This window comes from Rhamphochromis longiceps, linkage group LG16 (genome assembly GCF_057381845.1).
Source record: "Rhamphochromis longiceps isolate RC_006_pf linkage group LG16, R_longiceps_female_GT1.1, whole genome shotgun sequence".
Classification (NCBI taxonomy): Eukaryota; Metazoa; Chordata; class Actinopteri; order Cichliformes; family Cichlidae; genus Rhamphochromis; species Rhamphochromis longiceps.
The window spans coordinates 3,612,197-3,625,515 of record NC_140572.1 but is presented as its reverse complement, the minus strand read 5'-3'; the positions used below and the strand labels follow the sequence as shown (position 1 = coordinate 3,625,515).

Below are 13,319 nucleotides of genomic sequence, written 5' to 3'. Positions count from 1 at the left end.
CTGCTTGCTCCTGCCGACCCCGCTGGTCTCCGCTTTCCCCGACACTGATTAACCCCCCTCCTCTTCCCTAACAACGTTAGGCCCCTTTGATCTCCAGCACTTAAAACCAGCAGCTACCATTGTGCCATCCAAAACATCTCTGTGGTTGCTATGGTTATTCACTTAGATACAATTACTATAGCAACAGTGTTTCTGAGGGCTGGGGAGGAAGTGGCTCAGCAGGGATCCAGGTGGAGACACATGAAAGACACAGACTGCATATAAACGGTGGATCGGTGAGGGCGGGCCCTCCTCGCCAGCCTCGACATCGATACGATTTCTCTTTATGTAAATACGTGACACAGATATGTATGTTGAAGAAAGACAGAACATCCTTTCACACGATCCTCTGACACACTTGTCTCTACAATTGGATGTGAAACAGACTTGAAAGGAAAGAAGTCGTGTCAGGTATTAACAGATATATCAAACACATTATCTTCATATGCAGGGGTTAAGACTCTGTCATCAAACACCTTTACAGAGAAAAGTAGCCAAGTGTGTGAGATGATAGCTACAGTGAGTGACAGCTTAGCAAAAATCCTGAAAGTTGGACACTTAATGTCAGCTTTGTCAGCCACACTGCAGAGCTCACAGAAGGCCCACAGCTCTGATGACTCAGTGGATGGAATAAAGCCCTCCAATGTGAACTGCACAGTGGTGTCATCATCACGTGTCCTTCATCTTCTCTGTGATGGATCAATAGATGGCTGATCCAGCCCCGTGTCATGAGGCAGCGCTGCCTGGTTGGCAGAATCTGACCCCAGACCAGCTATATACCATGTACAGTGTTCAATCAACCTTTCACTGGGCATGTGTATAAGGTCACAGCTGTCAGTGTGCTGGATATTTGCAGTGTTTTCAAATGTATTCCACTACAGACTACAGATTACATGCCCCAAAATGTATTCTGTAACGTTACTCAATGAGAGTAATGTATTCTGAATACTTTGGATTACTTAATATATTATCATGCTGTTTACAACTACATGAATGTACTGTTGCTGTGATTTATTACTGTTACTGAAGGTCAGCGGCTCTGAACCGTAGTAAAGGGACCTCTGGCTAATACGTCGGGTTCGTGTCGGCTCGTAGCTGAAAACGAGCTTTACTTTGTTGTCTGGGTCAACTTTGCTAGCAGAGACAGAGAGGCGTTGAAAGGCTGCTCCAACAGAACTTATTGTCAAAGGAGCAGAACAGAGTCAAACCTCTGTTCTTAGAACTGAAGAAGCTTCTCGGATGAGAGGTGAAACGTCTTCAAGCAACTTAAAGAAGTCCAGACGCTTTTCTTTGCAAGCTCCTCAGACTACGATGACCTGGATGACTGAGAACCTTCACAGACAACAGAACTTATTGTTTTCGGAGGAAAACAGGAACACGGTGTACGGTCGAGTCTTAACAGCTTACTTACAGCTGGGCTCGTCAGGCTCTCTTCTTGCAGTGGTTATTATTATATTTACATGCTTCCAGCTCCCGTTTCTGCTCGGTGACAGCTCGTGCTTTTCCTTTCTCTCCCTCCTCGCTCACAGACACATCACGGGTACAGCAGTCCATTCTCCCTGCAGCACGGACTACACTGCCCATGATGCTACATTCTGCCTGTTAGCTTAGCACAACAACAACAAGGCCTCTCTCACCCAGGAAACACACAGCGTGTCACCCTGTAACCATGGCAACCACAACGCTGCCGCCTGGAACAACAGAACATGTCAAACAAACCCAAACAGTCCTGACCCGCCACAATATGAAACAGGAAAGTACCGCCGTGTAATCCATTTATTTCAACAAAGTAACTGTATTCTAAATACCACCTGTTTAAACGGTAACTGTAACAGAATACAGTTACTCGTACGTGTACTCCGTTACTCCCCAACATGCAGTGTAATCCATTTATTTCAACAAAGTAACTGTATTCTAAATACCACCTGTTTAAACGGTAACTGTAACAGAATACAGTTACTCGTACATGTATTCTGTTACTCCCCAACACTGGATATTTGTCATATAATTGAAATATCATTAAACTACTCGTACTCATAAATATGGTCCGTGCACAAAACAGCGTCGTCTCTTTCTAACCATCCCTGCTCCAACAAACACGAGGTTGTTTCCATCGCTGCTGCTGTTCCATGTTGTACAGCTCTTATTGTTACTGTAAGTCTCGTAGTTCTTATTTGTGTGAGGCTTTGCTCCTGCCCGTCACTCTGCTGCTGTTACATGTTGTACAGCTCTTATTGTTACTGTAAGTCTCGTGTTTCTTATTTGTGTGAGGCTTTGCTCCTGCCCGTCACTCTGCTGCTGTTACATGTTGTTCAGCTCTTATTGTTACTGTAAGTCTCGTGTTTCTTATTTGTGTGAGGCTTTGCTCCTGCCCGTCACTCTGCTGCTGGAGCACCGGGATTTCCCCAATCAGGACAATAACGGATGTTTCTGTTCGTTTCTGGTCTATACATGTTTTATATCAGAGCATCTCCCAGAATCTTAACTGATCAAAAAGTGCCGACATGTCCGGAGGGATTTTGGCCCACTCCTCTTTACAGCTGCTTCCACAGATTTAGTAAAGGAGGCTCTGGAGGCTGGCTAGCCCACTTCTTCTTCAGCCCCTGCTTTGTTTGCACCCATCCACGGCCACCACTGTGTGTTTGACTGTGGGGATGTTGGTGTGTCACACTCAGCATTTCTCAGCCTTCAGCCAATCATCCAGACAGTCAAACCTCAGACGGGCTTGTACATGCTAAACCGCGTGGGTGCTGCAGTAGTTCAATCCTCTACCAGTGTTACCAGTATGTGGTGACTGTCATCCACCTGCCTTCTCACCATTAACCAGCTCCTCCTGTGTGAGTTTGGGCCCATCCAGCACCTTTCCTATGATCATCCTCCGCCCATGAGGCTGACTGATCACATCATGGTCAGAACTGCTGCACCCACAGTCACCGAGCTTCATGCTGACGCCCTTTGCATCTATATGCTGAGAGTCCCACAGCCAGTCTGTGGGATCCAGGGTTGTAGAGGATCACACACTTCATTCAGGGACATGCAGATCTGTTCATAACTGATATGTTTTTTGTTCGATGTTTCTAAACTCAGGTAAAAATCAGAGACTGTTCATTTCTCTGTAAGTGAGCAAACTTATAAATTCAGCAGGGAGGATAATTGTTTCCCCGTCGTAGTTCAGTGTAGCTAGTCTCTTAACCCCCAACCAACCCGCTGCACCTCCTCCCTCCCCTCCCTCTCATAAAATATTGAGAGAGCCTGGCACTAGGCCAGACGCCCCCTCCCTCTCTGCCAGGCAGACGGCCAGCTGACGGAGCATGTGGCTTTGGGAGGGGCACGAAGGGCGGCTCGGCTGAGGAGATACAGTAACCATGAACATATTCGTTCTCTAAATGAACGCCACGAGTTGTTCCCACATCGAGCTGCTCTACTCTGAACTCATTCACACGAGCACTTTCTGCTCGAGTGCTTCCTCTGTTCACAGCCACACTCACGGATGCGCTGGAGAACAGCTCGGGTAAGAAGTGTGAACAACATGCTGGCATTTCATTCTACCTGCAGTGGTCAAATCAAGGCAGTGGTCAAATCTAGCTTCTTTCAGCTCAGGCAGCTGCAAAAACAAAGCCAATTCTTTCACGGCAGCACTTTGAGACAGTGATCCAGGCCTTTGTCAGCACTCGGCTGCATTACTGTGATGACCTTCATGTTGGGGTCAGCGCATCATATATTAGTCAAAATGCTGCAGCTCGTCTTTTAACTGGCACTCGAAAGTTTGAGCACATTTCCCCTGTTTTAGCTTCACGTCACTGGCTGCCCATTTCTTTTAGGATTCATTTTAAAATTCTTTTATTTACTTTTAAAGCTCTCCATGGCCTCGCCCCATCTCATCTCTCTGAGCTGCGACAGCCTCATACAGGCCAGCTGATCAGCTGCTCCTGCATGTACCCAGGACTGGGCGTAAACTTAGAGGAGATCCTGCTTTTGCTGTAGCAGCTGCAAACTGTGGAGCGAGCTTCCTTTGGAGATCAGACAGGCCTCTTCTTTACCTGTTTTTAAGTCTTGAAAACCCGCCTCTTTACCCTGAGCTTTGACACCACGTGAGATGTTGGTTTTTATTTCAGTTGTTTTTAGGTGATTCGATGCTGTTTTATCTTGTTTTGTTTTCATTTGATGTTTTATGTGTTTTATTTATTTATTTTGCTGTTTTCTGTTGTTCTATTGTTTTAACTTATTTTCCGTGCAGCACTTTGTTCCTGTGCTGGCTATTTTAAAGTGCTTTATAAATAAGATTGGATTGGATTGGACTGCCACCAACAGCTCTGTAACACACTGTGCACACAATGCTATCATTGTCTTTTCTTTTTAGCTGCTTTTACATTTTAGTTGCTGACTTCTGATAAACTGAATAAAACAGGAGAACACACAACCTGGAAATCTTCAACCACACACAAAATACATACGTTTCCCTGGTAAAGTACACAACCTCTGCAGTACCGCTGAGTTTTCTACAAGCGCACAAAGCTGCTACCAGCTCTGCTGCTGTGACCTGTGTTACCTGTGTTAGGCTCTTACATCCATACGATGGTTGAAGGACCGGCCGTGTCCCGTCTTCCTTCTGTGCATAATCGTGGCCCCTGCTGGAAGCTGACCCCGTGTGTGTGGATCTTCTCCTCCCGGCCTATCACAGTGAGGAATGGAGGTGGTGTCAGTGTGGGTCAGTGTCACTGGGAGCTGTGGGCGTCTCCACAGTGGGCCTGGGAAACTTTGAAAAGATCTTTTCTTCTTTCGGCCATAAAATCCAGATCTTGGTTTCCTCTTTGTGAGCACAACAGAGACTCCCCTTGTTTCTTACACAGCCCCCCTTTGGCTTTCATGCACACACACCCACTCAGGGAATAAAGTCACTGCAGCCATTTAGCTGCTTCTCAGCACTCGCTGCATAACCTGAGGTTGGTCAGCCGGTCGACTCGTCGTGCATAGTGACAAATGAGGGATTTCAAATATTTCCAAAGCGATGCATCAGGTTTCTTTGCAGATGAAGTGAGACGTGGATGTTTCACAGCACCAATGAAGATTGTGTTTAAGTGCAGCCGGGCGCACGCTCCCCCAGCGACGCCAGCTTCTTCTCACCGTGCAAACACTTTGATTTGAAATAGATTACAGCCGTGAGTGTTTGACTGTGATGGACTGGTGATGTGATCAGGGTCGCAGGTTTCCACCCGCCTCGTCTCTTTGCATGCAGTGAAGGAAACTATGCAAACTATGCAAGGTGTGCAGTAACAGGTCTGAACAAACCAGCAGCAAATAACTTCCAGTCTCCACAGGTTCAGTGCAGCTGGTGTAACAAAACGTTTGGTTACAACATATTAATGTTCGCACACTGCTGTAAAAACAGTTTTATTAAAATGAACGTGCACTTTTGTAGAAGCTCGTGGTGAACGCTCCACTGCCTTTGTTTTATTGTTACTATTATGTTGTGATGGGTTGAACAGGATGACTTGAGACGTGTGCGATGTGACAGAATAGACAGATGGAAGCCTTCATGTTGGATCAGAACGACGTCGGGCTTGTTGGTCTGCTGTGGTTTGATCAGAAGACTTCCTCAGATCAGCACCGTGGCCCTCCTCTTCCTCTCCCCCATCTGCTTCTTCTAGCAGCTTCCAACACACTGAGGTCTCTGACAGTGAGAGTGACTCCAGTGTTCCTGTAACTTTGAAGCAGAGGTTCAAGACAGATTTGATCTTTCCTTCTGTTTGGGATTGAAGTGATGTAATATCAGGGGGGGCAGGGGGGGCTATGATGTCCTGTCATTCTCATGTAAATCTGTGTTGGGAACATTAATGTTTAGTAAATGTGAAGTTAGCAGAGCAGTTTTGGTCTGAATCACTGACGTCTTTCTTAAATACTGCAGGAACAGTTAGGAGTGTAACTGTAATCTGTAACTGTAGTTTGGCTGAGCTGGAGTCTTTGGGTTCATCATGTCGTTGGATGCTCACCTCCTGCAGCTGCTGGCTGCTCTCCCAGATGAGAGATGATATCTGAATAATAACCTTAATTCACCACAGACACACACAGACGCGCACACACACACACACACACACACACACACACACACACACACACACACACACACAATGAGCTGTCTAATCAGCTGACCGGAGCAGGTGCTGTGTGTGAGAGCGATGTTGGGGTTGTGAGGGCCCAAAGAGCTGGATGTCAGCCCCTGTGGAGGACAGAGGGGTTATGGACGTCGCGTGCGTGGACACCACTCCTCAGCTACTAGCTGCAGATGTGCAGTGCACATGTGGAACATGCAGCACCTTAAACCAACTTTTCCTCTGGAGTTAAACACTCTCCCTGTCTGTTCACATACAGGTCTGTGTCCTCTGTACAAACCGCTGGTGACCGTAGCAAACTGGCAACCAGAGTAATGGTAAATGGTAAATGCACTGGTTCTTATACAGCACTCTTCTACCCTCCCTAAGCACTAAACCAGTTCCAGAGCATCTAATAAAAGCACTGGCAGCAACAGGGGCCAGTATCCCGCCCAAGGTGACTTTGGCACGCAGACTGGAGCAGCCGGGCATCGAACTACCGACTGACGTCCTGAGCCACAGTCGCCTCTTTTCCAGTAGAACATAACTGCCTCAGCTCAACTTGACTCTACTCGACTCTACTTGACTCTGTTTCTCAGTTACAGTTGAGCACCACCTCAGTGTGGGTGTGGCTGTTACAGCAACACAACCTGGAAGTCCCGTGACGCAAACACAACAAGCGATGACATCCCGGTGATGGAACATCTGCACCCCGTCACTGGACTTCCTGTGTAGCCGTTTCCCTCGTTGCCAGGCAGGTTTGAGTCTTGAAGGGTTCGCTCTCATAACTGATCCAGTGATGTCACTTCCTGGCCATCAGCGGCATGTATCTGGGACACAAACTGGGCTTGGAACTGGGTGAGAGATGAAACTCTGAGGACCTGCACAGACTTGCTGCCTCGCTCTTTGTGAGGAACGTCCTTCAGGAGTATGAAAGGGAAACTAGCAGTTTATTGAAACCAGCTCCGCTTCAACCTCAGATGCACACAAAGTAGACTCGTTCCCCAAAAGTTTGCACTTTGGATCCCAGGTATCGAACCAGCAACCCTCTGATTAGCAGATGAGCCAGTCGGGCTACAGCTACCCTACGTGTGTGTGTGTGTTGCCTTTTCATTCACATAATCCATCTTATCTCTAATGAAAAAGCCAAATGAAATCCTCAGATTTGCCCCTCAGGTTCCCACAGTGTTCAGGTCCCACATTTGAGCCACGACTGTGGGTCACACAGAGGACAGAGCATGTCCTTTAGCCTTCTTTGTTTTTGGATTGTGTGCCACAGAGTCTCCCTGAAGATGATTTTGGCACGTTTGCTGAGATTGTTTGAAAAACAAGCTGAAGAACACGTCCACGATGTCACAGCAGCTGTGGGCCTCGATGGAGCCCACGCTTGTCCTGGAGGCGTCCTCTGTGGAGCGAGGCCGGCTCACATGGTTCAGTCTGAACAGGGTGAAGCTCCAGCTTTGACCTGATTAACTTCCAGTAGTGGAAAAGCAGCTGTAGCTGCATTTTTCATCACTATTAATGGGATGCTGCTATGACCTGCTGTTAGTGGGAGCTCAAAGCCTGAGGCCATCATTAAGATCTGTGTGGGTCTGTGTGGGTCTGTGTGTGTCTGTGTGGGTCTGTGTGTGTGTGGGACACTCACTGAGTAGTAGTCGACTGACCGACCCAAACACGGTGACTTCATATCACAGGAAATATTCAGCTCAGGCTTCTGTCTGACGCTTTGCTGTCTCACATTTAAATCACAAAGGTTGTTTCTACAAACACCCACTCATCTATCGTCCTCTTACACACCGGTCACAGACCCACTGCTGAACTCACAATATCATTTATTTTGTGTGTTTGTTACACAGGAAAGCTGTTATTGATCAGTTTGAGAGTAAAACAGAAACTGTGAGTGTAAATGTGGAGATTACAGTCGTTTCATGCTGTAACCTACAAAATGCTTTGTGCAGACGAGTCAGTGAAATCAATCAATCATCGTGAACACAGTGTGGGGTCAGTGTTAACAACATGGTGCAGAAAGGAAACACAAGCGTGGAAGAGTGTTTGTGTGTCCGCCGGGAGCGATGTCTCACTCTGTTTCCATCCTTTTCTCGTGAACAGCGATCTGGTGTTTCTGAGGACACAGAAGCATCCAGCGTCATTATTTTTGTGTATGTCGTGTGAGCTGAGAGTGGAGCGCTGTAACCAAAGGTAGTGAGCGCGTCAGGCTTTAACGTCGCGGCTGGTTGTGCGATCGTGTCGCCGCTGAACTCGTGAGAGTTTGTCTCAGGGATCTTTACATTTGAAGTCAGGTGAACAGGAGCAATCATCCAGTGAACTAACAGAACATTCAGGAGCAGTTTACTCTCATGAATGTCAGACAAACTGAGGTTTGTGTGTCAGTTAGATTCTTTAAGTCGTTAAAGTGTCTCTGTTAGGAAAAGCATGTTTCCTCCACTTCTGCAGAACTGCATGACCTGTAGCATCATTGCAGGAAGTATCCTGTGACAATGAGTGACTGCACATCATCATTATCAACACATAAACCTGTGGTCTGGACCTGCACTTCTTATTTTTACTGTCTGGTTTTGTGTAAAGCAGCACTTCAGTAAGCACCTGTGAAGCACACAGTCATAGTCGAGTAATGAAGCGATCCATATGTGAAACATATTCCACGTCTACAGGATAGTGGAGGTTACATGGGTCAACCTGGCAAACTGTACCAGCACATGTGATCACACTGATAGCAGAACACAGGTATGTGAGTCTCTACGACGAGGTCAGAAACCAGTAACAAATGTTTCATGTGATTCGTTTTTCTCCAGTTTGTCTGCAGTGAACCTTAAATACTGACTGAACCAGCTGTTTCCTGATGTGGTGACGTGTGTCGGTGATGAAGCCAACACTCTGTCCAGTGTTGGGCAAGTTACTTGAAAAAAGTAATCAGTAACTAATTACTGATTACTTCCCCCAAAAAGTAATCCTGTTACTTTACTGATTACTTATTTTCAAAAGTAATTAATTACTTAGTTACTTTTTAAAAACACGATTTCCAACCTGAAGAGGTGGAAATCTAACATTCTGGAGACGATCAGTACATGAATCTGTTCAACACGACAACAATTTGACTTCAGTGTGAACGTTTGCATTAAATAACCTTCTTCATCCAGCTGACAGCATCTTCATCCTATGATGTGAACAGTTCCTCCTGTTGATGACAAACCTCTGACAGGATCTGCTTGAGGAGCTTTTTCATGTGCAGCTCTCTGAGCTCAGGGCTGAGCTGCTGTTTCATCTTTAAGAGCTGCTGCCTCCTCGCCGGACTTGTTCTCCTCTTCTTCTCCTAATGACACCATTTCTGCTTCATATTAAATTCAATAAAGATGCTGACATGTATCTGTAGCAGCAACATCATTGAATCTAGAACAACTGGAGCCAAACCAGTGGCTCTGCTGGGATCACTGGTGAGCCAACACTTCCTTGTTGATGCAGATTTCAGGGCTTCCTTTTGCTCCTCCGTTATAACTGTTCTCTCTTCTCAACACATGATGACACAAAGGAATCAGCAGTGACAAAGATGATGCTGAAGAGAAGCACACACTTCACACATATAACAGACCAGTGCAGTTACACACACCTCTGCTCGACATCAGGCCTCAAACAAAGACACAAAACACTAACTTGACTCTAAACAGAAGAAACGAGCAGCTGTTTCTGTTCTGTGCTTATTTATATTTGACACACATGCTTCTCTTTGTGCAAACACACATCGCACTATAAGGGTAACCTCGCACACAATGATTGGACAGCACAGTGATGATGCTGGGAGATCCTATACGCAGCAACACAGAAACACTGAGAACTTTAAACAATGATGGAAAGTGTTATAAATGACTTGTTGGCCTCTGATCTGTCACAAACAGCTGAAACGTGTCTCTCATGAGTCACATGAAGGTTTTTGACAGAAAGGACAAAAAGTAGCTGCAGTCAGTTTGTGTCATTTTTATATTTATTCATCTGGGAGAAAAATCTGAGGGACATTAAAATGTGTTTTCAACAGAGACAAGAACATGAATATAACAGAACAGGTAAATGAACATGTTTCAAGTAAACAGCTGGACTGATCAGGTCCAAACACAGAGTGATAAACTTGTCAAACAGCTGTCATATCTTTATATAGAAGCTCTTTATAAATGCTGCTCACTGCAGTCTGTTTACTAATAATGTCAAAGTGTTAGAAACACAGAAACATCAGAATGGTCTTTGTTCACAGAAACCTGTCTGGGATCCTTTGTTGTTCTTTTGATGCAGAGTTACATTATAAATATAAAGAGTTATTTCAGAGTCTCATCAGTTTTCCTGCATGTCTTTATTTAACACATCAGCAGGGCTGAAGCTCTCATGTTAAACACACACTGATCTATGGACACGTTCATGTGTTTCTAACAGAACCAGGCTGTTATCAGCCTGCACTAACATTATGTCACACACACTGAATGTAACAGTGACAGTTTACATCATCACACAATCAGCTGTGATTGTTTCACTGTCATCAAACGAGTCAACAGGAAGTAGAATCAATAGAAACCAATCATTTACTGACAGCATGTCTGATGGAAATAAGTGCAGATTATGTATGAAGTCTAACTGCACACAGTAACTGTGTTACAATAAGGACTTAACAGCGCCCTCTGCTGGAGTGTTTCAGTACTGCGTTAACTAGAATACACCACCTCCTCCTCACACCACCTGCTACAGCTCTACTCTTCTATGACTACAGTCATCCACAGCACTGATGTGAGGTCACATGGTTCATATGTAAGGAGCACAGCTGACCTCAGGTCAGTTTAATGACTGTGAGCAGCAGCTGTGTTATTGTCACTGTGACAGGGAGACACTCTCAGACACAGCGCTCATGTCAGCTTGTTCTCATGCAGGAGGATCAGGAGCTCCATGTTTGTCTTTCTGTTTGAATCATGATGTGTTTGTGCCATCAGAGTCTGTCATGAGTACTCAGGGTTTCACAGCAGCTCTTCTGGATGCTGACGAGGACTCCAACCTCATGTTTCACCTCTCTGAGCTTCTGATGTCTGTGAACACTCGTGTTTCTTCTCTGGGCTCATCTGGACAAAAACACCTTTCTGTGTTTGGCTGCAGCCTCATTCTGACTGACAGGAAGTGTGTTATCCATGAGCTGCACTTCTGTGAGGAAGTTTCCTGCTGTGTTTCCTGTCTGTGGACAAACACGAGTGTTCCAGCTGAGGACTTGGTTCCTTCCACCTGTCCATACAGGACATCACGCTGTCTGCAGCTCTGTAAATGCAGCTCCAGGTCCTTCCACGTGCTGCTCTGTATTTGTGCAGTTTGTAGTGTGTCCTGGGAAACGTAGCACACATGGTGTTCTTCTGCTGTTTCCTCCTTTCACTGAGTGTGAAACACTGACGCTGTGCTGTTGTTCACAGAGGGGAGCTGATTCTAGCTGCAGCTGGACTCTGTCATCTAACTGAATGTGTTGGTGCTGATCACGGGGCTCTGAGGGGGGAGCAGCAGGAGGACTCTGGATGCTGACGTCAGTGTATCTGTGGAAGCTCCCACAGCGTGTCTGTCATTCAATATTGTGCTGTATATTGTATCTATGCAAAGATGAACAGACTGTGTGTTCACTGGTCTCTGTGCTGCAGCTCTGATGTCATCATCACTCCCTCCTCCACCCTCAGCAGTCCCAGCATGCTGCTGTGGTGCACCCCACCCTCACTCTACACCTGAGCCACAGACCACACCCTCCACCTCAATATACACCACAGTTTTCTCTGCTGTGGAAATGAGATCAGGAGGAAATCATCATTATTATTATTTAATAAACGCTCACATTAATGTGGGCTTATTTGTTTCATATTAGAAACATTAGTTGAGTGTTTTTAGTATAAAATGGTCAAAGTCCCTCTTTTTGCTCCTCCCCTCACCTGTGGATGGGCGGTGCTGTTACCGTGGTGACAGCTTGGATGTGTTTCAGTCCTGCCTGGTTATCACTGCAGAAATCTTTCACATTTATTACAGGTAATAACTCTGATTTTTCTGTGTATTATGAACCAAATGTATCCTGATACACACAGAGATGGATGAGCAGAGGTTTTTTTTGCAGTTTATGTAGTTACTATGGACTTAATGCATACATATTATTAAAATTAGGGCTATAACAGTTGTATTGATGTATAGCAACTTGAAATGCTCCCACAAATGGCTCCACAGCATGTAAAAATATAACAAAAGCTCTGGCGGACTTGGTTCTGTGGTCAGTCTTAAAGGGTGAAGTTAAACTCTGTAATCTTCACTGTGTCACAGAGTTCAGTGAGTCCCGTTATTCACAGTATCAATCAGATCATCAGAGAACAGCTGATCAGCAATCAGTGGTGCCAACAGCGCCTCCTGTGGTGAGAGGATGCAATAATGCAATGTAGCATTTTTCCACTCAACACTTGCAGTCATGGAAACTGTCTGTTGGATCTGTGTGACGTTGCTTTCTTGGTTAGAGTTCCTCACAAATGTCCAGATGATTCTTCTAATGAGGCGTCGACCATGTTTGCAGCTCTTTGGAAGAAAACGTCGCCCTTTGCCATCCTTACTTTTCTTTGACTTCTTCAAATGCAGCTGAACTCCAGCTGGTATTTTCTTGGACTTTGCAGCTGTTTCTGGTCATCAGTTCATTCCTGCAAACCTCTGAAGCTGAACAACAATGATGCTGCATTGCTGGCTGATCCCAAAAGGTTGATTCTGTTCATCTGGACGTTTTCAGAAACGTTTGCTCACTGATCAGGTGACTTCTTCAGTCTCAGCTGACTGCAGCTTTACAAGCTTACAAACAGCACATTTGCACAATGACTGAAAGCAGCAGCACCTGATATATATGATACTAATATAATACATATACATATATAATCCATACTAATGATGAAGGAACTGAGCTCACAGTCCATTGTTCATTCAGTGAACTACTCAGTTTATTTTGGGCCTCAGAAATGCTCACTCTGTTTGTACATCACTGTCAGCAATAGACTCATTCTGCTGTGTGGACAGGAACACATGTGACATCACTTCCTGTTTGTTTGTGACTGAAGAAGTTTACAAGGAATCATTTAGAAGAGTTTCAAACATCAACTGATTGAATCCATGAATCTGAAAACGTGTTTGTGAGTGAAAGAGACA

The 13,319-nt window shown here is 45.4% G+C and overlaps 1 protein-coding gene across 2 annotated transcripts in view; it reads right to left on the bottom strand.

Annotated features, from left to right (window-relative positions):
* Window positions 1–12,224: 12,224 nt before the first annotated feature.
* LOC146650399 (NACHT, LRR and PYD domains-containing protein 3-like) overlaps window positions 12,225–13,319 on the bottom strand; it is a 32,533-nt gene continuing 31,438 nt past the window's right edge. For both annotated transcript variants that reach the window (XM_085385456.1, XM_085385457.1), the window contains one exon: window positions 12,225–13,319. This exon is cut by the window's right edge and continues 621 nt beyond it. The gene's annotated coding sequence lies outside the window, so the exon portion shown is untranslated.